Below are 25,000 nucleotides of genomic sequence, written 5' to 3'. Positions count from 1 at the left end.
TGCGAGGTGTCTGCCGGCGGGGTCATCAAAGGCACATTACCTGCAAGCTTTCATTAAGAGCGCGCCTCCGGTGCCTGCTGCCGGGGTCCCACCTTTTCAAGTGGGCCCTGTGTTCAGGGGACGCTCCGTATGTGCAGAAACCATCCGACAGAGCCTCGCGTTCTGAGGTGGAAAACCGCCCTTGATTTATTTTTGCTATGCATTTTTGTGCATTTGAAACAAAACAGCATGTGTTTTTTGTGTTTCGTGCGTACACAGGAATTCAAAGTGCAGGATTGGCAACCTTTTTATTAAAACGTTTTTAGATGGACTTATTGACCCACAAAAAAAATATAAACTGAAAACGGAGACTTCAGATGAATACAAGAGAAACAATACGAGGAAACGACACAAGGCACAGCAGAAGACGAGGCGGCTTAGAGCCTATATTGGCTTTGGGATCGACCATCAAATATATTGGCCTGCGTTCTCATTCCCCTCCGGTTTATCCGTAGCAATGTGTGGTGAGAGCGGAGAGGCGGGGAGTCAGGAGACAACAGTCCTTATGAGGAACTGTTTGCCTTGCTCTTGTGTGTGAAATGGGCTCTAATCAGAAACTGCAGGGCAAACAGTGGGGCCGCACGGAGACCAGGACGCCCGCCTCCATGTGGACTCTCCAACACCCGGAGAGCAGCTCCCGGAGATCCTAATGAGCTCACACACTGCGCAGCGTGCGTTCGCCACCTCCTCGTACTGTCTGTACAGCACTCACACTCCATGTCTCCTGGAGTCGGCAGTGAGGGATTCTGCAGGGTTTGTTTGTGTTGCTGCTCCTGGTTGAACGTAGCGTCTGTGCTCCACACACACTGGTCAGTGATGTTGACGCTACGATGAACACAATGGTGGTTCTTGGGTATGATTGGGATAACGGGATACTTTGAGGGCTGAATCATTTCACAAATCGATGGTGCATGCTGTGCACGGGTGCCAGACACTGCTCCTCTATTGAACTACAACACCCATGAAAATATGCTTTGGGGTGACAACATGTTCTGCTGTCTGCGATCAGCGGTACTAGTTTGATGGTCAATCAAATCCATAGAAGTATGTGTTCCCCTCATGTTCCCTTCACATGGGTTTGGTAAACTCAGTTATATGACTAATAGCAATCATTAAGTTGTACCGTAAATAGCATCTTGAAAATCTAGTATTTAATACCTATAACTCTGTTTACAATGATTAGCTTTCCTCTATAGTTTGGTGCTCATTCTTAAGGATGAATGTCTTGAAGGCTTGGGCAACTCGCTCCAGCACTTAATGTGACAATCAACAGAAGTGAGACTTCAGATAAAACAAAGTATTGGAAATATAACAATTAATGGCAGCGATTGATGCAGGTCATACACAAACAAAAGTGCTTTCTGTTTGAGTGTGAATTAAGAAAAAGGCAGCATTCTTGGCTCTCTTTTTAGAGCTATTTGCCTGCGGCAAATCTCTGCAGAGAAAGGCAGTTGTGTAGCATGGAAGCATGATTTACTGATATACTGGTTCACTCATTTCTCCATTCAGTGTTAGCTTGACAGCCTGGTATAAAAGCAACGCTCCATACACACATCATCCAATGCTGCCGTGCTCGAACTTCCAGCATTGATCCAAACCTTTGTCATGCCATTCGGCACCATCCACTTCCATCCATTATATCAAATCCAGAGCCAGGCCTAGAATCGAATCAAATCTAATCTTCCTATGTGTGTTGTCCTTTTCTGCACGCCGCTGCACACCACGGCTCGTCTGGTGTGTTGGACGCTTAGAAGCCTTGCAATGCTTTACAACCACGGATAACTTCTTTTAAGATTGGACATTAAGGTAAATGTGTAAAAAGAGATTTATAGATGTCGTTTTTATGGCAACTTTGGAGATGATCGCATCAGACAGCCATAACGTTGAAGATCAGCCCAAAGATATGTCAGACCTTCCTGGAGTCACTCGCCATTTTGTTAAAAACTATACTTACTGTAAATCAATGCATGGGCAGCCAGCACTTGGCTTACACTCATAGCTGCAGCTCATGTAAAGTGCCCAGCATTGGGAAAAGCAGGATAGAGTGAAGGAGGGAGGGAGAGGGAGAGATGGAGAGGGAGAGAGAATCTTCATTTGACATTGGAAACGGCGTCAGTGGCGCGCCTCTTGGCTGTTGATTGAATGTAATTAGGTTTTCTCGTCTCCGACGAAGGGCTGTTTTTAATCTCTCACTGGCACACTTGGCGGGAAAAATGATGTGCATGGAGGAACCCGTGTTGGTTCAGTCATGGATTTATGTGTGTGTGGTTGTTTGTTTATTTGCGTATCTGTTTCTACATGTCTCAGTGTGTGTGTGTCTGTGTGTGCGTGTGTGTCTGTGTGTGTTTTGAGAGTACATCAATGAAAATCCAATTTACGCCTAGTTACAACACCAGCGCAAATAAATTCTACATTTAAGCGCCACTGACATCAAACGCGTGCGCATCCATGGCACGATGTGCCAGGATTGTTATTATCTGCACTATTCCTGCTCGCTGTTATGCCTGGCGCTGATAAAATGGCAGCTCATCCCCAAGTGCACACACACACACACACACACGCACACACACATTCCCCTACCCTGTCTCCGGTGCCTCTTTCTGGGGCAGAGGAGAGGACCTTACCCCCCTTCGGTCCCTTCCTGGATAAATAATGCAGGGTCTGTCACTGCTAACAACACACTAAGTGGAGTTGTGGGCTCGGACCTAATCATGTAAATCTGGCGTGGCTCTAACGACGTGACCCGGTCTGCATCTCCCCCCTCTGCCCCCAGGAGAATGAGTATCAAGATGTGCTCCAGGAGAAGGCCCACCTGAGTCTCCAGTTGTTCCACAGCAGCAAGAAGGGTTCCGAGTATGACAAGGTAAGAAGGAGTGTTTCGTTGTTTTTTGGAATTTGCCCAAGTGGACAAAAGGTTTACGTTTATGCCTCGTAGGTTTATGTCAGGGGAAAAGGTCTGCGATACGAAAGGGTTATTTCATTATTATTTGTATTTCATTATAACTAACACTATCTCAATTGCTTGATTGAGTTATGCGTCTTCAATTCAATTCAATTAAATGCAACTTTATTTGTATAGCCCTTATCACAGGTACAGTCTCAAAGGGCTTAAAGGCAATATGTTTATGAAAACCCCCTGACCCTATCGCGCAGAGGGCAAGAAAAAACTCCCTTGATTAGCAAGAAGAAAGGAAGAAATCTTGGGGTGGGGGATCCCTCCTTCCGGGGATGGTCAAGAGTGCAATGCATACATACATACACAATACATACATAGATTCATACGTACATACGTACATACGTACATACATACATGCATGCATACATGCATACATGCAAACATGCATACATACATACATACATACATACATACATACATACATACATACATACATACATACATACATACATACATACATACATACATACATACATACATACATACATACATACATACATACATACATACATACATACATACATACATACATACATACATACATACATACATACATACATACATACATACATACATACATACATACATACATACATACATACATACATACATACATACATACATACAGGCAAACCATTTGAAATCTGTGTCTTCCCCCTGCTGAGCAGACCCAGGCCCTCCATCCGTCTCTGGGTCTAGGAGTGGCCTGTTAGCTCGCCTCTTAGCACCGTGGCTACAGGGCCTCTGGGTAGAGAGTCCAGGGAGTCAGGGGTAGATCCCGGGGGGATGCGGGGGGGGGGGAGTTGAAGATGGGAGGGAAACGCTAGTTATTGATGTTTTATCAGGAGCGGAAGCAGCTTTTCAGAGAGCAGCTCACCCCCCGCCCTTATCACAGATTTTAGAACCACACTCTCTGCGGGACTGCGGCATAAACGCACAAACATGACCAAACAGACCCACACTCACACACAAAGCAGACTCGTACAAAATCTCCCCCTTCCCCCAACTTATCATCCTGGTTCCTAAACAACCCCATCATCTCAATAGGCTGTTGGGATGGGTGGTGTGTGTGTGTGTGTGTGTGTGTGTGTGTGTGTGTGTGTGTGTGTGTGTGTGTGTGTGTGTGTGTGTGTGTGTGTGTGTGTGTGTGTGTGTGTGTGTGTGTGTGTGTGTGTGTGCCTGCATGTGTGCGTGTCTTCATCTAGGTCAGCTCATCCGCCAGCCCCTGCCCTGTGTGTTTTTTTACATTGCTCTTTTTATATAACTATATATACGCTCTGACCTCGGCGTACCCCTAATGGCTCGCCCCAGCTGTCCAAAGCTATAAAGAGTGGTGTGATTGGTGTTGTGTGCTTGTTGTCGTCCCGGTCCTTCAGAGAGCAGATAGGTGACCTGCCAGATAAGCCAGGACCATCGGGGTCATAATCATTCTCTGGCTACAGAGGGTGATGGGTCAGCCAATGGTCCAGAAGTGTTTGCCAAAAAGAGGATCTCCTCACTGCACTTCAATCCTCTGAACGTGTGAGTGTAGGGTCCACCATCAAGGGTTAATCACGCATGCAGGAACCAGAGTTGTGTTTGTCTACACCAGACCTTTCATTTATGTTGTTCAGTACCGTATTACCCAGGTATTGCAAACGTGTCACAATTACACAGAACATATTCAGTTTTTCTTTTCTTGTTGAGAGAACTGAGAGAATCCTGAGTAGCGAGTGCTCGTGGGTTACCTTGAAATGCTTTACGCCAATGAAGCCTATTCAATTGGTATGCTCGGTAACTGCTACAAATATATTTAATAATAAACACACGCACAACATAAATATTCCATAATAAAACAAACGTAGTAAAAGTTCTCATAAGGATCTCATAAAAAATACAGATTGTACCTCATTGATAATTCATATACAAAACCGTGACATTTCTCTCTGAGCCCATAAGTAGGTTTCAGTGTCAGAATTCTGTACCCTGTAGGGTTAGGGTGAGGGCCGACAGTCTCGCTAAGCCTCAAGGAGCTGTGTGTGGTTGTGTGTGACCCCGCCACTCTCTAGCACTGCTCCTACCAGTGTGTGTGTGTGTGTGTGTGTGTGTGTGTGTGTGTGTGTGTGTTGGTGTATGTGTGTGTGCGTGTGCGTGTGTGTGCGCCCCAGGTGAACGCCGAGTATGCCCAGCTCAGAGAGACGCTCGGGACGGTGACGTGGGAGCGAGATTCAGCCGTGCAGGAGAAGAACCAGCTCCAAGGCAAACTGGAGAACCTAGAGCAGGTGCTCAAGGTGAGGAACCAGGGCTTCCTGTCCTCCACTCCCTGCGTTTTAACTCCGTCGTCCGTCCTCCGTCGTCCGTCCTCCCGCGCTCAGGGGGAGGCCCCCACCTGGTGGTCCTGCTGCCCCCCGGTGACTGAAGATCCGAGGTAGGGCAGAGATGATGACTGGATAAGGATGGCAGGTGTGCAAGACAAACAGGTGTAAAGTCGGGGAAAACGAGGGACCACCTTGCCCAAGAGGGGCAGATAGAGCACAGCATCTGCTGGGTACGGCAACTGCCGTAACACAGGAGGCCAGGCCGGTGCGTAATGCGGGACGGGTCACACACTAGGCAGGGTGTTGTGGTTTGGGGTCTAGCAGGGAATCGCAGATACTGAGAGTGTACTGTGTTGTTTATAGTATTAATCAGGGATTGTGTTGTTGTTGGGGTTCACAGTTCATTGCTTTGTTGACCATGACATCACTACACCACATGCCTTTTCAACTGTAATGTATCCTTTTCAAAGTAATTTCATTCTGGTTATTTACTAGTTAGAAAAGGTGTGTCTAGGTGTACCTAGGTGTATTTTCATAGTTTATCCACTAAATTACAGAAGCAGTTTAGGGACTGCTATTGTTACCGTCATTCAGTCAACTGTATTGTATGGCTGGATCTTTCTGCTGCTGCTGTTGTGATTCAGTCAACACCACGACGCTAGTGATTGGCAAACCCTCTCCACATAATTAAACCCCTCTGCATTGACCAGGGCAGCACAAGCACACTGTCTCAGCATCGACAAGCCTGTAAACGCCACGCTCAATCCACCTCTGCGAGGCGGCATACTTCAAACCGAATCGCCAATCGCTGTTTTTATTTCACACCGAACATCTCTCCTTCTCATCTCGAAGCTCGGTCTGGTGCAGCATCTCTCTCCCTTTCCTCTGAAAGATCACAGGACTCTTTCTGCAGCAGCAGGTTCACATCTGTAATCGTATTCAAGGGCTTCTGTACCTCGTGTCCGTCTGCAAAACCGTTTGTCTGCCCATGCTCCGTCCCTCGATCGCCGGTCTGAAACGGAACACCGGAGATGGTTTTCATATGTCTCTGTATCACATGTTCATTGAGTTCTACTAACAGAAGTCTTTTCCCCCCTCCACCCCTCGCTCCCCCCCTCAACATCCAACCCTCGCTCAACCTCCACCCCTCTTCCTCCCAACCACCCTCCAACCCTTGCTTTCCCCCCCACCCTCCACCCCTCACTCTCCTCCCCATCCTCCACTCCTCTTTCTCCCCCCATCCTCCACCCCTTGCTCTCCTCCCCATCCTCCACTCCTCTCTCTCCCCCCCATCCTCCACCCCACCCTCTCCCCCCCACCCTCTCTCTGAGCAGCATATGCGCGAGGCTGCGGAGCGGAGGCAGCAGCTAGAGTTGGAGCATGAGCAGGCCCTGGCTGTCCTCAATGCAAAGCAGCAGGAGATTGACCTTCTGCAAAAGGTAAGGGGCTCGCACTAGTGTTCTGCCTCTGATGCAGTGTCGCTGAACTGACCTAAACATGGCCGCACACCAACAGACACACTGACGACCGTCACACACTGACGACAGACACACACAAACACAACAACGCACACACACACACACGCATGCGTAAATGCATGGAAACAAAAGCACACACGCACCCAAACCAAGTTGCACGCCCTTCACACAAGCACTCCTTTATCTGTTGGTTAGAGCGACCAGCAATCTTATTCTCAAGTTACTCTTTTTCTGAGGCTTGGTTAAAAAAAAGGTAGTCCAGCCTACGATGTTTGTCTACCGTGTCGCCACACACTGGGTTGGAGAAGCGTCCGAGCCATGGATGAGGGGAGGGTGCGAGGGGGTGAAGGAGATAAGAGTTGGTCCTCATCGTTGTGGCCTGGCTGGTTTAGAGTCCTTAGGAACAGAGAGCTCTTAGGCAGAGCTCTGCTTTGCTGCTGTAAGAAGACAGACAGTTTATGTTATGTGTGGTTCTTAAAGGGATACTTCACCGGTGGAGATATGAAGGTTTTATGAAGTAAATAATTCTATGTATTATAAATGTGCAAAAAAATTTAAATCGGTTCATCCTAGCCTGAGAAAAAGCAGAAAGTATCTCAAAAGTAATAAATCCTCCAACTCCCACAGTGCATTGCGCTCGCTGCACCGCCCACCTTTTTCCGTTTGAAGGGGGAAGGACCCATTATACTAGCGCAAGTGGTAGCGCAAGCAAACTTTGTGTAAACATATCCCTGTGATACATTGACTAGTTTAGACTCTAGTTTAGTTTAGACTAATTACAGTAGCTCACTATATCAAGTATTTGTACTCAACCTTTTCTCCCCAGTTGAAATAAGTGTTTGTCTTATACAGTAGGCCTACTTTAGTATAACAGCACTTGGGTTAGTAAACAAATCACAACAACCAACATGAATTCAAAGTTTTATTCATGAAAAAATATGAACTATTTACAAAAATGAAACGTGTAGGGTGCGTTTGCTAGAGTCAAAATCTTGAACATCTATTGTCTCCTGGTAGCCACGGTACTACCCATCTTGTGCTGGGTAATTAGCTCTGATGGCCTGGACAACACAGGAAGCCGATATTGTCTAAGAAAGAAAGAGAACAACATTAGCAAAGCAAGATAAATTATGCCTTGAGTAGCCTATACAGCATTACACAGACTTCAAGCAAACATAACGTAGCCTATGCTCTGACAATAAGATCGGCTACCTTCGGATAACTACATTGTCACGTTCCCCGGGTCTCAAAACTATTGTAGCCAATGTGTTAGTAAAAAAAAACAACACTTACTCTATGCTCAGACGTCTGTTTCTCCCGGCGGGCTTTGGCTGGCGTTTCCTGTTCACTTTCTGCGTTCGGAAATATGTATCCAATACCAAACTGTTCAGATAAGGCGTAAAGCCTTAGTGAGAGGTTACACACAGCCCCGTCCTCGCCAGATTCAGACATTTTTTCTAGAAGAAACTGGCATCGCTGAAATTCGCTGCAGCACAGGGACTCTGTGATAGGCGGATAGAGCAAACTGGCGCGCTCCGGCGGCTCCTCGTCCTCGGCAACATGCAAGGGTTGTTCAGCTGTAGCCGCAGTAGCCTCCCCCTCTATTTGTGTCAATTCTTCCTGGCTGTATGTCCGAATCCAACATTAGATTTTCAAAATCAACTTTGGCTGATTCACATTGCAAATTTGTTCTCTAGCTAAGCGGTGAAGAAACATGGCGGACATTGTGTTTACATCTGGTACGTGAGCTCCCGCCCCCCCTCATCCCTTATTGGTGGGCTCACAATTTGCGGAACCAGTGGATGGTAGTCCTCGGACCTTCTAGCCATTGACATGCTTCTAGCAGGCAAGCAAAGTTTTACTGAGATGACGTCAAACGCGTCATTTGTACGTATCGGGAGAAAATTAAATCAGGAAAGCTAGGCCAAGGGAAGACTGGGTTAGACTGAGGGAAAAAAAACTTTTTTTATATATTACAATAACGATTTTATAATGATAGAACGCCGGTTCTGAATCGGTGAAGGAGCCCTTTAATAGAACAAGTATAGTTAGTTATATTCGTTCAAATCTGGAGTCAGTGTTTTTTTCGTTTTTATTGTCTATTCAGGAAAGCTCCCAAGCGCTCCCCTGTCAGGGCAAAATACCCAACTGATGAACTATCAATGTAACCTGCCAATATGTTTTGACATTGATCTAACTCTTTTTGTTCAAAAGGCACTTACCAGTGTCTTACTTCCTACAGTAATTTTTTTAAACATCAGCGATGAACATCACAGCAGGGATGAACATGTTACACTAGTTTCATCGTAGAATACGTCAGTGAGGAGGTGAGGAAGGCTGAATGAGCTGAAAGTTTCATAACCAAAAGGTTATCAGGCTGTGTTGTGCTCTCTCTCCATGTCTCTCAGGCTCAGGTTGAGGCTAAAAAGGAACATGAAGGCGCGGTCCATCTGTTAGAGGTGAGTTTCAGGCCTGTGCTGGTGTTGAGGGAGCGGGGCCATTTAGGGCTAAGGAATGCTTGTGTTAGAGAGCCCGGGGCCAGTTTGAGGGCCATCTTGACCCCATTGGCAAAAGGCCCTTAACAGTCAGGGTCAAATAGCATCTACACTTGTGGAGTTAAATGTAAAAAACAAAAAACACAATTAGGATTTTAAATAAGGTAGAGTTGTGATGAACTAACTGATTTAGGTTAATAATAACTTGATGAACAATCAGATTTAAGTTAATAATAAGTTAATGAACGTTCAGATTTAAGTCAATAATATGGCCAATATAAAATATAATTGACCAACAATGTTTTTATTTATTTGCATGTTAGCGTACACGTTTAAGTTAATGCGAGCTAAGGTGAATATTCTGCATGAGCAATGCTGCAGACCAAGATGTCCTCTTTGAAATTAATTTAGATTTCAAGATGTGTGTGTCTGATGCTTGTGCTAAATATTTATCTTTCCTAAATCTCTTTTTACTGTATGGATTTGTGTTTATGCATATACAGAACCACTTGGACAGCATGCAGGTATTTTATAATTGTTTTCATTAATTTACTTTTACACACTCAGGACTGTCTCTTGTTACCTTTGTCATCAAGTTTGATGCTGAAATATGAAACAGTGACAGTTTCTTTTAATTCCTATCTTGTCTTGATGTTAACATTTATTGGCTGTGTTTCTCTACATCAAAGGTGGATGTCCCCTCAAAGTCTGAGAATCTAACATATCTTTTGTTTTTATTACTTTGTGTTTTACTTGTTGTCATTTGGACTTACCGTGCTCTGCTTACCAGCAACAACAAATCATGTTCCCTCTCTACTTTTGATCAAAACAACCACACATTCGGAATCTGTATGGAATTCTATCTTCTTTTAAATCGTAATGTTCAAAAGTTTAAAACACTATCCTGGCTTTTAGAAGGGATTAAGTAATTATATAAGGAGTAGGGGGCTGGAAATGTATGCATGGATTTAGCCAAGCAAACTAAGGACCTTTTGGCACAACACATAATACAAATTAAACTGTTAATTAAACAACAATGTATTAACTTTCAATGAATGAACATCAAATGACTTCAACGAAAGCAGCAAATTAAGTCAATCAATAAGTAGTTAGGGAAACTCTTGATCCTGAATCATCATTGATTTCAGGCCTGTTCCAACTTGTGACAAAAATGTGTTTTGGTTTTTTGTGTTGCTGCATGTGTGTTCTCTGGCATGTTGTCTTCTGTCACACAGCCTGTATGATGCCAAGACGCTTATCAATGTTTGCTTTGGGTTTTTACAAGTGTCCTGGAGGAATGAGACAATCAAAGCATGCCCACGTTCAGCCAACTGTGGCTTCTCCGCATGAAATCTCCTCCTTTAACACTCAGTGCTGTGCTATCATGGGAGCCATGATATCAAGGCTGTCTGCCTGGTTGTCTGTGGTTGAATGTGTTTTAAATATACAGATATATACTGTTTGGAAACTAACCAAGGTGTTAAACTAAGCTGTTTACCCAAAGTCCTCATTTCCCTTGTAACGTCGGTGGCTAAGCAGGAGTTCCGGCGCTTTACCATTCAACAGTTTTAATTGATACTTGCATATTTTGCACATTTTGAAAAGTTGAAGAAGTGTTCATCTTTAATAAACAATGCTAAAAAGTGTTATTTTAAAGAAAGGCTAAAAATCGAAATAGTTTTCTTTAATAATCCATATACTTTTGCCTCAATAAAATAAATCATAAATACAGCTGAGAAGTAGCGACTTCATAGCTCAGAGTCGTAGGCCTATGATGAAACAAACACGGCACATTGCGTCAAAAGTAATCTGCATGTTGCCGCTAGTCTCAAATCTCATTACACACTTTAATTGTGTATGCATAACGCCAAGTACAAATACATGAACATAGTCGTTTGTGAGTCCTATTTGCATTTTATTTATAAATTATTTTTTCATGACTGCTCTCATATCCTTGGTCTGTCTCTTCTTCTTCTCCCTCCCTCTCTCCTCCTTTCCTCTCTCCTCCCTCCCTCTCCCCTTCCCACCTCTCTTTCTCCCCCCCTCTCGCTCTCTCTCCCTCTCTTTCCTCCCTCCTTCCCTCCTCCCTCCCTCCCTCCCTCTCTCCTCCCTCCCTCTCTCCCGCCCCCCTCCCTCCCTCCCCCCCCTCCCCTGCCCGTCATCAGGCGAAAGTGCGCGAGCTGGAGGAGAAATGTCGGAATCAGAGTGAGCAGTTCAACCTGCTTTCCAAGGAGCTGGAGAAGTTCCGGCTGCAGGCGGGGACCTTCGACATCCTCAGCACGGAGCCGCTCACCCTGTGCGAGTCCCCAGGATCACCCAGCAAATCCTTGTCCCAGCTGCTCAATGGGTTGGCCTGCCCGCTGGGGAAGGGTGAGGAGGATACATGAAGGATGGATTGATGGATGGATGGATGGATGGATGGATGGATGGATGGATGGATGGATGGATGGATGCCTTTTCCTACATAGGACAACAGGGACATTGATGATAGCATTCAGCATAAGTAGAGCCATTTCCAACCTTAACCTACTGCTTATCTACTGGTTAACCTACTGGTTCAAGGCCGTAATGGCAGTAGGGATAATAGCTTTCAAATAATGTTTTTTGTCATCCAAGGTTCGAGACTTATCTCGTCACATGCTCATACATGGACGGGACGCCACAGAAAAAGTAAAGGAAAACCTGAAAAGACAAAATATTCATATTTGTAAAAATATGTATGTGAAAAAGATCCAACCTCAAATATAAACCATTGCCAGCCTAGTGGCGTGAAAACCAGTGACAACTGTGCTTTCTGCTCAGTCAAATAGTTGCATTGTAAATGCTTTGTTCTCTCGATGGAAATCGTTCTTCCCCTTGAATTGGTCACAGTTAATAAATGGTGGTTATTTCTTTTTGCAACACCATTCAATTTACCTTTGTACTAAATTGAGTTGTTTGCACAGCATTCCCAGTAATGGCTGTTCTGTGCGTGCCCAGGGCGACCACTCTCACCACGATAGTCCCCTTAACGGTATACAACCAACCATTGAACGTAAGAGCTGAGCCTGGCGCCAGTCAAGTTTCAACAGTTCACCAGCACGGAACATGAGTGTGGAAACTCCAGAAAAACGATTTTCTGATGCATACCAACGTAAACACACAGCTGTTAATGATACGATCAATCATATTGAGAAATTTGCCATTAGCCACTAAACGCTGGTTCTGTATATGTTTTTTTGACTCCACTTACTGAATACACAAATGCACGCCCTAATGAGGCTTTTTACGTTGGAGCTGTGCCCAGTTTAACTTCAATGGGGAGTTGTGATGCTGTGAGGGAGATGCTTTTGGCGATCTTCACTCTCAATCCCTCCACTCCCGTTGAACCCGCTGACCTCTCCGAATGGTCAGCAGCAGAACCAACTCCCTGAATGGTCAGCAGCAGAACCAACTCTCTGAATGATCAGCAGCAGAACCAACTCTCTGAATGGTCAGCAGCAGAACCAACACACTCATCCCCATCCATCTCCATGCGTCCCCACTTTGACCATTGTATTTAGTGTCTACGTACGGTTCTATGTGTATATTCGTACAATCTAGGTGCTAGCAAACATTTCGACATTCACGTCAACATCGTCCTTCATCTTCCTCTCTTCTCGTTACCCAGGCAACGAGGCTCCGATGAGCAGGTCTCTGATCTCAGAGTTCATCAGGCCGCTCCAGATGAGTGGGGACAAGCCTGACCTGCTGTCGCTCAAGCCCACCTTCCTCACCCGCGGCCGGGACAGCGGGCCCCGGCCGACCCTTCTCTCTGAGGTCTGTGTCTCCCCTGGACCAGCTTCCCACGTCACAGCTCCTATTGTCAGCGAGCTCCCTTCAAAAGGCCTTTGATTACTGGTGGTCTCACTGTTAGATCCGCCACACTTCATAGACAACAGCCTTATAATGATCTGATTGTTAAGTTAAATTGATGAATATGTGAACAGCCTGAGGAGGAACAAAGCAGCCTGAATGGCCCTGGGGATTTGGTACACATTCCTACGTTATCAAACTCTTTTTATCCCCTCTCTTTACTGTTCCTTTCACATTTTTCAATTCTGGAGAATGTTGCCTTTGCTTTGAAAATCTCACAAAAAGGAGACATGAAATGCTTGTGGTTAAAGTGTGAAATTCTCCTGCATTTACTGTAAAATACAATATATTTTTCTCTGTTCAGTTTTTTGGACAGAGAGCAGAAGCTGTGCTCTCCTGCGAGACGCATTTAATACATGTAATATTTTTTGTCTCTACGTGGGGGGGGGGGGATTCAAACACTGAAAGCTGTCGTTTCTCCATCAGATGGAGAAAGAACTGAGCTCAGCAACAAGGGTGAGGCAAAGGTTCACCGGCAAAGTCCGTCTGTGCACCGCTCGCTACAGGTACGAACACTAAAAGAGGGCTTTGCATTACTTTCATTATCCAACAATACAGTGATTATCTCTTCCTTCAATCGATCGAAAACTGTTTTTTTCCATTGATTTATCTTGGTAAATAAAATGTCATAAATATATTATTACATATATATATATATATATATATATATATATATATATATATATATATATATATATATATGTTACCAGAGCCCATAGATTGAGTCAAAATGTCTTGGTTTACCCGGAAACAAAAGTATTTATTGCATAATCTTTGAAATATAACGAATACTCTAACACTTACTAAATCTGTAAACCGCTAATGTTTAGTATGATTAGTTCTTCAATGAGGAATTAAACTTCCATCTATTAATTTTCTGTCAGCAGTGTACAGATCCAGATCTGTATCACTGTCACAAGGCCAGGCTCATTAGACGGATGGCTTGTCCTTTCCGTCTGGGATTTCAGGTTAATTCCAATTCAATCCAGACCGTCTTAAAGGGACAGTACGGCCCTTTAAATTAGACTCCAATGACTTGCAAAGGTTCCTGAGTGTAGAAAGAGTGTCTGGCGTGCGTTGGATGTGTCTGCTCTCAGCATGTGATGGTCGAGCGGTCAGTGAGTTACCTGTCAGCTCTAAAATAATTGCCATCTCAGCCTTCATACTAATGAAGGTTCAGCCCCATCCACACTTGCAGCGTGTAGCAGTCCCATTCTTACAGAAAACCCAATTCTTATTGATATTTCTGCTTCTCATATTGAGTGGCCTCCAGAGAGTTGTATTACTGTAAATCCTACATCAACATAAATATACAATATCATAGGCTTATCCGAATTTTGATTGCAGGACAACTGCCTCGGCAGTTTCAAACACAACAATCTCTTAATAATTAATTATTAAATAATGACCAAAAAAACATTCCTTGCTACACATAACTTACAATCCAAAGATCCTTTGCTCCCAAAATGGCAGAGGACATTGCACTGTGACGTCCGGCCTTGACATTGTGCTATCTACTCCACTGTAGCTATAATCCTTACGACGGACCAAACGAGCACCCAGAAGCAGAGCTCCCCCTGGTGTCGGGGAAGTACCTCTATGTTTACGGGACAATGGATGAAGATGGCTTTTATGAAGGTAGGCTACTTTCACGCAAGTTTTCAATTAAGTAAAGCTAATATTGTATTGATTTGTATTTGTATTGTTTTACTAGATTAAGAATAAAATCACTAATAACTAACTAATCAATAATAAAACATTCTAAAATTGAAACATGGATATTATTTAGACTAAAGGATTACTATTACAAGCAAGTTTGAAGAGAGGGGTTTTCTGGGAAGCCTTGAAGGAGGAGAGTGATGTGGAGTCCAGGATGGGTTTGGGGAGAGCAGTCCAGTCCAAGGCGGGCAAGGTTCAGTGTTTTGTTCTTGGGGAGTGTTACATGTTGCATTCGATGCCACACATCCCCATCCTACATTTACATTTACATTTAGGGCATTTAGCAGACGCATTTAGCAGACGCATTTATCCAAAGCGATTTACAATAAGTACATTTGTCATAAGAAGTGCAACAATATATCGCTGTTGGTACAGAAAGGATGTTCATAGAACTAACAATTTCCTCTCTCTTCCGCAGGAGAGCTGCTGGACGGCCAGCAGGGTCTGGTCCCTTCCAATTTCGTGGACTTTGTCCAAGACGAGGAGAAACCTGCCGTCCAAAACAGAGACGGTGCCAAGGAGTACGCATACCTCAACCACAGTAGCCTGGCCTCCAAGAGACTCGGAGCAGGACTCAGCGTAGGCCTGGGCCTGGGGAAGGCTACGACCGGGGGCACGGGCCATAGTTCAGGCCTCAGTTCAGGCCTCAGTTCAGGCCTCAGCTCCGGCCTCAGCTCAGGCCTGAGCATGGGTCTGGGAAGTCTGTTGTCGGACTGTAAGATGGACGGCATGAGCAACAGCCGACTGGCCATGGACCTCCTGGGCACATGCAGCAATGGGACGGGGACCCTGGACGTCAGCACTGATGAGGTTGGCGAAGACGTTGTGCCTTACCCCCGCCGCATCAACCTCATTAAACAGCTGGCCAAGAGTGTGATCGTGGGCTGGGAGCCGCCGGTGGTGCCGCCCGGCTGGGGCTCCATCAGTGGCTACAATGTGCTGGTGGACGACGAGGTGCGTATGAGCGTCCCCTACGGGGGCAGGACCAAGTCCCTGATCGAGAGGCTCAACCTGGCCACCAGCACCTACCGCGTGTCGGTGCAGTGCATCACTGAGCGCGGCCTGTCGGACCGCCTGCGCTGCAGCCTGCTGGTGGGCAAGGAGGTGGTTGTGGCGCCCTACTACCTGCGCGTCAACAACATCACGCAGGTCTCCGCCGAGCTCTCCTGGATGCCCAGCAACAGCAACTACAGCCACAACATCTTCCTGAACGGCAGCGAGTATGACATGGTGAAGGCCGGAGGACACCGCTACCAGTTCTTCAACTTGAAGCCCATGACGGTTGTACAAGGTGAAGGTGGTGGCCAGGGAGCATCAGGTGCCTTGGCAGCTTCCCCTGGAGCACAGGGAGAAGAGGGAGATCTCCGTGGAGTTCTGCACTCAGCATGCAGGTCAGCCTCCTGAGCTTCTTAAGGAGTAACCTTACACTAGCTTCCATATCGAATGCAGGAAACGGCTCCCTCTGAGGGGAGGCACTGATCATCACGATGGCTCCTGTGTTAAATTTGTTTTTCGGCTGAATGAGAGATGTTTCACGGTGTCAGGTGGCGTCACCTGGTCCAGCTTTGAGTTAATGACATTATGTTTTGAGGCGCCGTCTGGTTTAAGAGCTTGGTTACCCTTTAGATAGCCTTGCATAATTTCTGGCCACCTTGGTGTCTGAGGATGACTTTATTCCATTGAGTATGTAATGTGTTGACTGTTGACATGACCACTGATTACACAGGCATGTAGGCATGGTTTTTCTGAGTGAGAGTGTTACCTTAACCAGTGTTGTGGTGCGTTAAATAGTGATTAAGGGTGTTACCAAGATTGAAAAGCTAGAATCTAATGGAAAAAGAAAACAAGCATCTGATAATTGAACACACGCCTCTCATCAGGCTCTCAGCAGAAAGCTTTGAGGTCTATTACCTTTACTGCCAACCTGACAAACATCTAAGCTCTGCTTTCTGTTTCGTTCACTCTGCACTCTGTGATTGGCCTCAAGGATTTGTGTGCAGAGAAATAGTTTCAGACAGGTGTGAAAGAACAAGGCAGCATATGATCAGGGATGTGTGACAGGAGGCAATCGGGTGTTTTAGAGAAGGTAGCCCTCATATGCTATGCATTATGTACATTATGTAATAGCATGTGTGGATTTCTGGAATCCTCTCTCTCTCTCTCCCCCTCCCTCTTGCTCTCTCTCTTTCTCTCTTATCTCTGTTTCTCCCTCTTATCTCTGTTTCTCCCTCTATCTCTGTTTCTCCCCCCCTCTCTCTCTCTGTTTCTCCCTCTCTCTCTCTGTTTCTCCCTCTCTCTCTCTGTTTCTCCCTCTCTCTCGCTGTTTCTCCCTCTCTCTCTCTGTTTCTCTCTCTCAGTTTCTATCTCTCTCTCTCTCTCTCTCTCTCTCTCTCGCTCTCTCTCTCTCTCTCTCTCACTCCCCCCAATCGTTTCACTAATACCTAATACCTTGCCTTTTAGGGTGGGGGAGGGGGGGGGGGGGGCGGTGGGGGGTACAGGCACTGGGCCATACACTCGCGTGCCGAGCTCAAATGGAAATTAAAATGTCTCTGGCTCTCCAAATGACGAGTGGCGGGTGGGGGTTGAGGCAGGTTCTCAGGGGTGGGGGGGTGGGGATTATTGACTACATCCAGTCACCTCATCATCATCACCGTGGAGATCCTTCAGCAACAACAACACTGTTGATGCTGATGGAGGGGGAGGGATGGGAGCCAGAGAGGACCTACCTCACAGCCGCTGGGTAAAGCCTTGTCAGTCCTGCAGTCAACAGGAGCTAGATACAGGGGCCGCTCGGCCTTTTCTTCTTTTGGCAACACTAATTGGCCATTCATTAACATAAGTTAATGCAGTAATAACGGTATTAAATAGCATTAGCATAGAGGTCAGGGTAAGCAGTACTCAGTTTTGGTACGGGTTGGTGATTAAGGTAACCACTATTACCTTAGTTAACATGAACACCATTATCTTAGTGAACATGAACACCATACCTTCGTTAACATGAACACCATTAACTTAGTTTTCAGGAAAAACCATAAGTAAAGATGAACACCATCGGTAAAATTGAACACCATTACCTTAGTAAACATTAACACCATAGTTAAAAATTAACACCATTACATAGTAAATATGAACACCATTACATTAGTAAACATGAACCCCATTATCTTAGCTAACATGAACAACATTACCTTAGTAAACATGAACACCATTACCTTAGTAAACATGAACACCATAATCTTAGTAAACATGGACACCATAAGTTAAGTATAACCACACATTAGTAAACTGTTAATCATCGGTTAGCTAATGCTTATCAGTATATGCTACACGTGAACCTCCTAAGATGGCGCAAATTGATTTGTTCGCTATCTCAGGATATTGGGCAATATCCCATGATTGAAAAACTCTCAAACTCTGGATATTGCTTTCATCACAAAATGTAAAAAATAAAAACAAATACACCGCTATTAAAACAAATCAATCCCAGGAAAAAGTGTTATCTTGTATATTTTTGGAGTCTTCTCGTGTAGTATATACTAAAATAATTATTCACCCCAGGCTCTGTGAATAAACCTATTCCTCACTATTCACTTTGCCTTTGGCAAATAATTGTTAATTATTGCCATCACTTATATCAATTAAACGTCCATTATTGTACCCTTCTTGTAAAAAAAATTGTGAGTGACTGCCGACCGTCATCTCCTGCAGTTTGAAGAGGACAATTACGTGACTCACTCCTTTGTGGCTCACACCTCATCACACGCTATTCCTGTCCTCTGTCTGGCTGGGGGTCTTTGAGTCATCCTGCCCCAGCTTCCGCCTCGACAGAGAACACACCGTGGCTCGCTACTGCTGCCGCTGCCTCCAATGCTGCTGCTGCAGTTGTTAGTGAGCAAAGATTACCGAGGTGTATAAAGTGGAAGAGTGTTTGCTGCTGCTGACAGCGTCAGGGTGTTGATGACAGCAGTCTGTTAGTCAGCCCAGATAATTACTGAGCCTTGGAGCCCTCCTGCCAATCAGCAGCATCGACTAGCTGTTTTACACGCACGCACACATGCACGTACGCATGCACACATGCAGGCACGCAGGCATGCACACACACGCATGCACACACATGCGTGCACACACACAGGCACACACACGGAAACAAACAGGCACACAAGAACGCACGCAAAAGCAGGCACACCAACATGTGCACACACACAAACACTGTGTTCTTCAAACAAAGTGGCCTAATCTGTTCTTAGTTTTGAATTATCTGTATTATTAGCCGAAGCAAATATAATTCAATTCCCCAACCCTTGGAGAGTCCTGCTTGTCCAGATTAAGAACGAAAGCAGATGGGCTGGAGAAAACGCGTGGAGCTTCACACTCTCCCAACGTGTCATTCCGTCTTCATTCCGTATCATTTCAGCCCCCGTGCAGCAGGGGAATCAGGCTAACAACCCCCTGCTCCTCCAGAAGTGTGCCCCTCCGCAGCGGCAGTGGGAGAGTGATTAGGTTGTGTTAGTGGGGGCGTTCTCCCTGGAGCAGCTGTGTGTTGTGCTGAGTGGCTCTGTCCAGCCCACTGCAGGGCCGTGGGGGGCCACAGGGGGCCACAGGGGGCCGGCGCTCTTGGCCCAGATGGGCTTTCCGTCTTCGGTGTGCGAGAAGAAACAGCGGCAGATCGGGAACAGAATGAATTTGTGTGGTTTTTTTTTGCGGAACTCAGCAGGGTCTTGTGAGAGCCACTCAGGAGGCAGAGATGTGGTTTATCTATGCAGGGCATCGCCGGTTGGGATCCATGTCGGGTCATACTGACATATATAGACCCATCTATGTTGTAAACTACAACAACATTTATCTGTTAACAGAGCTAACACATACAATAACTCCACGTTCTGAAACGTTCATAACAAACCAATTAATAACATAAATGTTATTTATGTCATGGAACAAAATAACAGCTGAGACTTCCATTGTACTGAATTTACTGCTTCTTGCTTATCGCAGCCATCTCATTTAAATCCTCATTCATTAGAAATCACTTGGTAAGGTTTTGTTATTTAATCAGTTGATACAAACCATCTGCACAACACTGGGGTGAATCTCCTAGTAAAAGGCCTTGAATTTGAAATGACAGATTCTGTGCGTGTGTGTGTGTGTATGTGTGTTTGTTTGTGTGGTTGTGTGTGTGTGTGTGTGTGTGAGTGTGTGTGTGTGTGTGTGTGTGTGTGTGTGTGTGTGTGTGTGTGTGTGTGTGTGTGTGTGTGTGTGTGTGTGTGTGTGTGTGTGTGTGTGGTGTGTGTGTGTGTTTTGTGTGTGGTGTGTGTGTGTGTGTGTGTGTGTGTGTGTGTGTGTGTGTGTGTGTGTGTGGAGGTCAACGTGGTCAGAGACAGAAATCCGTCTTCTAGGATGCTTGGCACAGTGAGTGAAGGCTTGCTGGGAGCGTGATCCAGCACATTCGGATGTCAAATGGGCTTTTTTCAAGCTTCAACACCGCCCAACTGACACACACTTCTAGACGTACTGTCCGCAGTGTCACTGATTGATTCTGATGCCTTTGAAATACGGCACACTAAACATTTGCGATGCCATGAAACGTAAACCCTGCCCATTGGAGGCAGTGGAAGCACGCGCTACACATGTGGCCAGGTGTTCCGTTCATGTTGTATGTGTAAGGGATCGTGTAACGTACAGCTCCCTCAGTCCCATTCTAATGCCCACCCCCCCCAGCCAGGTCAGGACAACACACTTGATGATCAGCCCCGAGAGGAGGGCCCAGGGCAGACTCACACCCCTTTAGATATGTTTCTATCCAACAATCCAGACACACACACATCAAATTGGGTCTAAGTATTCTGTGTCTGTGTTTTTGTGTGTGTGTGTGTGTGTGTGTGTGTGTGTGTGTGTGTGTGTGTGTGTGTGTGTGTTGTGTGTGGTGTGTGTGTGTGTGTGTGTGTGTGTGTGCGTGTGCGCATGCGTGTGCACGTGCATGCGTGTGCGCCTGTGTGTGTGTCTCAGGGCCCCCGTTCCCCCCCCAGGAGGTGCAGGTCCAGTGCGGTCCGACGGCGGGGATCATGCAGGTCCGATGGAAGCCCCCGGACCTCTCCGCCGCCGGGACCTCCAACGGGGCCAACGTCATCGGCTACGCCGTTTGCACAAAGGGGCAAAAGGTGTCGACGTCCAAAACAAGTTGTTACGTGTTATCCCAAAATGCATTTCTTGTGAGAGCCAAGCCTCTTAATTTCATCCGGGCGGCTGTCGCCACCTGGTGGCGGCCGGTGGTATTACACGAGTATGTAGAATGCGCTACACCAGGCGATTATGTAAGAGGATTTGACACACATGGCGGGTCCATGCCCTGTCCTGTGATGCTGCATCACTCGATCTCAGCGTCCTGCATGGAGAGATGTGCATGTTAGGATATTAGTGTTACTATAATTGGGGTGTTTATAGTAAATGGTTTCTTGGTTCTCGTATCTATACAATGCAATTTTACTCAATTCTAATAACACAGAACACAACATAATATTTAGTAGGTATTGAAAAGCTAAAGAGATAATTTGATCAATGAATAACGGGGGTAGAGGCTTTTAGAATGCTACGCACTGGTAAGCAGCTTTGTGTGTGTGTGCTGTGTGTGTGTGTGTGTGGTGTGTGTGTCGTGTGTGTGTGTGTGTGTGTGTGTGTGTGTGGTGTGTGTGTGTGCGGCTGTGTGTGTGTGTGTGTGTGTGTGCATGCGTGCGTGCGTGCGTACGTGTACATGTGCCCACTCAGATAGCAGAGGTCATGTTCCCCACGGCGGACTACCCTGGAGCGTGGAGGTGAACCGGATTCCAGGGGCTGGAGGCCCGGGAGAGTTGATAGTCAGGACGTTGTCGGCCCAGGGCGAGTCCCAGGACTCCCCCGCCGCCCTCATCCCCCACACCCTCCTGGGCTCCCCCGCCTCCTCCCGCCGCACCACCGCAGCGCTCCACCCGCCCTACCCCTCCACCTACCCCCCACGCACCCCCAGCCCCAGGTCCAGGCTCTGCCGTCCCGGGCCCCCCCGCACACACTGCCGCACCCCCAACTACACACTCCGCCCACCCCACCACCACACCACCCGCCCCACCCCACTTCCCCCCCCACACGGCGGCCACCAGACCAAGCCCCTGCTCGGCGCCCGGGACCCCGACACCAAAGACCGCGAGGCCGGGCTGCGGGCGGCGCGACCTTGGGAGCGCTCGCCCTCGCCGCTGCCTCCCTGCATGCGGGGCGGGCCCACCTGGACGCCACCCCTACCTGGCGCCGCGCCGCTCGCCCTCCCCGCAGAGGATCCTGCCCCAGCCGCAGGGGCGCCCATCCCACTACCATCGCCAAGGCCATGGCTCGTGAGGCGGCCCAGAGGGTGTTCGCCGAGGGCAACCGGGTGAGGGCTCCACTCAGCATGAGGTCTCTGTGTAATGTGTAACATGTAGCCTAGCTACATCGCTACGCTAGGTCTCTGTGTAATGTGTAACATGTAGCCTAGCTACATCGCTACGCTAGGTCTCTGTGTAATGTGTAACAAGTAGCCTAGCTACATCGCTACGCTAGGTCTCTGTGTAATGTGTAACATGTAGCCTAGCTACATCGCTACGCTAGGTCTCTGTGTAATGTGTAACAAGTAGCCTAGCTACATCGCTACGCTAGGTAACTGTGTAAAGTAACATGTAACCTAGATACATCTCTACTGGCTACTGTGGAGCTATGTCGCTACGCTAAATCTCTACTGGACTAATGTTGAGCTATATCGCTATGCTAGGTCTCGACTGCACTACTGTTGAGCTACATCGCTACATATAGTCTCAACTGGACTACTGTCGTTGTGGTTTTTCAATAGGGGTTTGAGGTTAGGGCATGTGACTCCGTTGACACGTGAAATGTAAACAGTCCTTACCGGGAATAAAACTATGGATTGCTCTGGGTTTGAACCAACTCAGCAAAAATTACATGATAGGACTAGGCATTTTGATATTTTTATGTGGAAATATGACCTATAATGCCCGGCACATTATACGTTGTGTATTCATATGGTAGTATCTATTATTCAAACTGAACCTGGCAGTGTGTCTGAATAAATATACAAAGTTTTTTCATGGATGAGGAGCGTTGCTCTTTAAAGTTAATTTAGATAACACAATGTACCCCATATAGTAGAATTGGGCCAATTGTAAAATAACAAACAGCGCTTAGAAAGACCTGTGTGTGTGTGTGTGTGTGTGTGTTGTGTGTGTGGTGTGTGTGTGTGTGTGTGTGTGTTGTGTGTGTGTGTGTGTGTGTGTGTGTGCATGTGTGTGTGTGTGTGTGTGTGTGTTCCTGTATGAGTGCCTTATCTGTGTGTGTGTGTGTGTGTGTGTGTGTGTGTGTGTGTGTGTGTGTGTGTGTGTGTGTGTGCATGTGTGTGTGTGTGTGTGTGTGTGTTCCTGTATGAGTGCCTATCTGTGTGTGTGTGTGTGTGTGTGTGTGTGTGTGTGTGTGTGTGTGTGTGTGTGTGTTGTGTGTGTGGTGTGTGTTGTGTGTGTGTGTGTGTGGTGTGTGGTGTGTTGTTTGCATGTGTGTGTATGTGTGTGTGTGTGTGTGTGTGTTGTGGTGTGTGGTGTGGTGTGTGTGTGTGTGTGTGGGTGTGTGTGTTTGTGTGTGTGTGTGTGTGGGTTGTGTTACTGTGTGTGTACGTGTGTCAGGCGGAGAAGAGGAACCATATTCAGGGACCGGGGCTTGCACTCTGTGAACTCTGACGAGGAGGAGGACGGCTCGACGCATCCCACGCCCGGAGGAGGGGGGGCGTCGAGTGGACGAGTTCCTCCGGGGTGGTCCGAAGCTGGGCCAGCAGGTACCCTGCTCTGTCGGCCCTATACTGAGTGCTGCACTCGTTCCGCTACTCATTGATATGCTTTTGGCATGACTCTACAATGTTGTTTCTGATTGTTTTGGTTACGTTGCGTGGTGGTAGGGCTACCCAATTATGGGAAAAATCATAATCACGATTATTTTGGTCAATTTTGCAATTTTGCAATTATTCATACAACTATTTTTGAGTTTGAAAACATGATGTATTAATTCAGCATGTCTCCTTCCCAAGGAAACACTTCGTAACTGAGAACTTTTCGACAAACGTTTTTAGACAAAAAAACACGAACATGGTCAAAAGAAAATGTTCAAATCTAAAATAATGCACAGATATGTATCCAGCTGTCAAAAAACTTGATTATATTAGTTTTGTGATCGTTTGACGCTAAAATCAAAATCAAGATCGAAATTAGAATAATCGCCCAGCCCTAGTTGTTGTACATTTCATTCAACCTTATTATGTTATGTTATGTTACAGAACAGAGTGTAGAGTGTAGATTTATTGACAGAAATTAAAGTATAACCTATAAATCTGTTGATAGGAGAGAAGAGAAAACGGCTCATACGTTTATTGACAACACCTGCTTCTCACTCACATTCCTTCTAATCAGGTCCTGAGAGCCACGCCCCCTCCTCTCCCCTCTACAGACAGAGCCACGCCCCCTCCTCTCTCCCCTGCAGACAGAGCCACGCCCCCTCCTCTCTCCCGCCAGACAGAGCCACGCCCCCTCCTCTCCCCCCTACAGACAGAGCCACGCCCCCTCCTCTCCCCCCTTCAGACAGAGCCACGCCCCCTCCTCTCCCTCTACAGACAGAGCCACGCCCCCTCCTCTCCCCTCTACAGACAGAGCCACGCCCCCTCCTCTCCCCTCTACAGACAGAGCCACGCCCCCTCCTCTCTCCCCTGCAGACAGAGCCACGCCCCCTCCTCTCTCCCGCCAGACAGAGCCACGCCCCCTCCTCTCCCCCCTTCAGACAGAGCCACGCCCCCTCCTCTCCCCTCTACAGACAGAGCCACGCCCCCTCCTCTCCCCCTACAGACAGAGCCACGCCCCCTCCTCTCCCCTCTACAGACAGAGCCACGCCCCCTCCTCTCTCCCCTGCAGACAGAGCCACGCCCCCTCCTCTCCCCTCTACAGACAGAGCCACGCCCCCTCCTCTCCCCTCTACAGACAGAGCCACGCCCCCTCCTCTCTCCCCTGCAGACAGAGCCACGCCCCCTCCTCTCTCCCGCCAGACAGAGCCACGCCCCCTCCTCTCCCCCCTTCA

General features: G+C 46.9%; 1 pseudogene; it reads left to right on the top strand.

Moving 5' to 3' along the window:
- Positions 1-25,000, top strand: part of LOC130384436 (RIMS-binding protein 2-like) — a 65,269-nt pseudogene that overhangs the window by 20,968 nt on the left and 19,301 nt on the right.

Source organism: Gadus chalcogrammus, chromosome 6 (assembly GCF_026213295.1).
Source record: "Gadus chalcogrammus isolate NIFS_2021 chromosome 6, NIFS_Gcha_1.0, whole genome shotgun sequence".
Lineage (NCBI taxonomy): Eukaryota > Metazoa > Chordata > Actinopteri > Gadiformes > Gadidae > Gadus > Gadus chalcogrammus.
The sequence above is the reverse complement of the archived record's forward strand: the minus strand, read 5'-3'. Positions and strand labels throughout refer to the sequence as shown.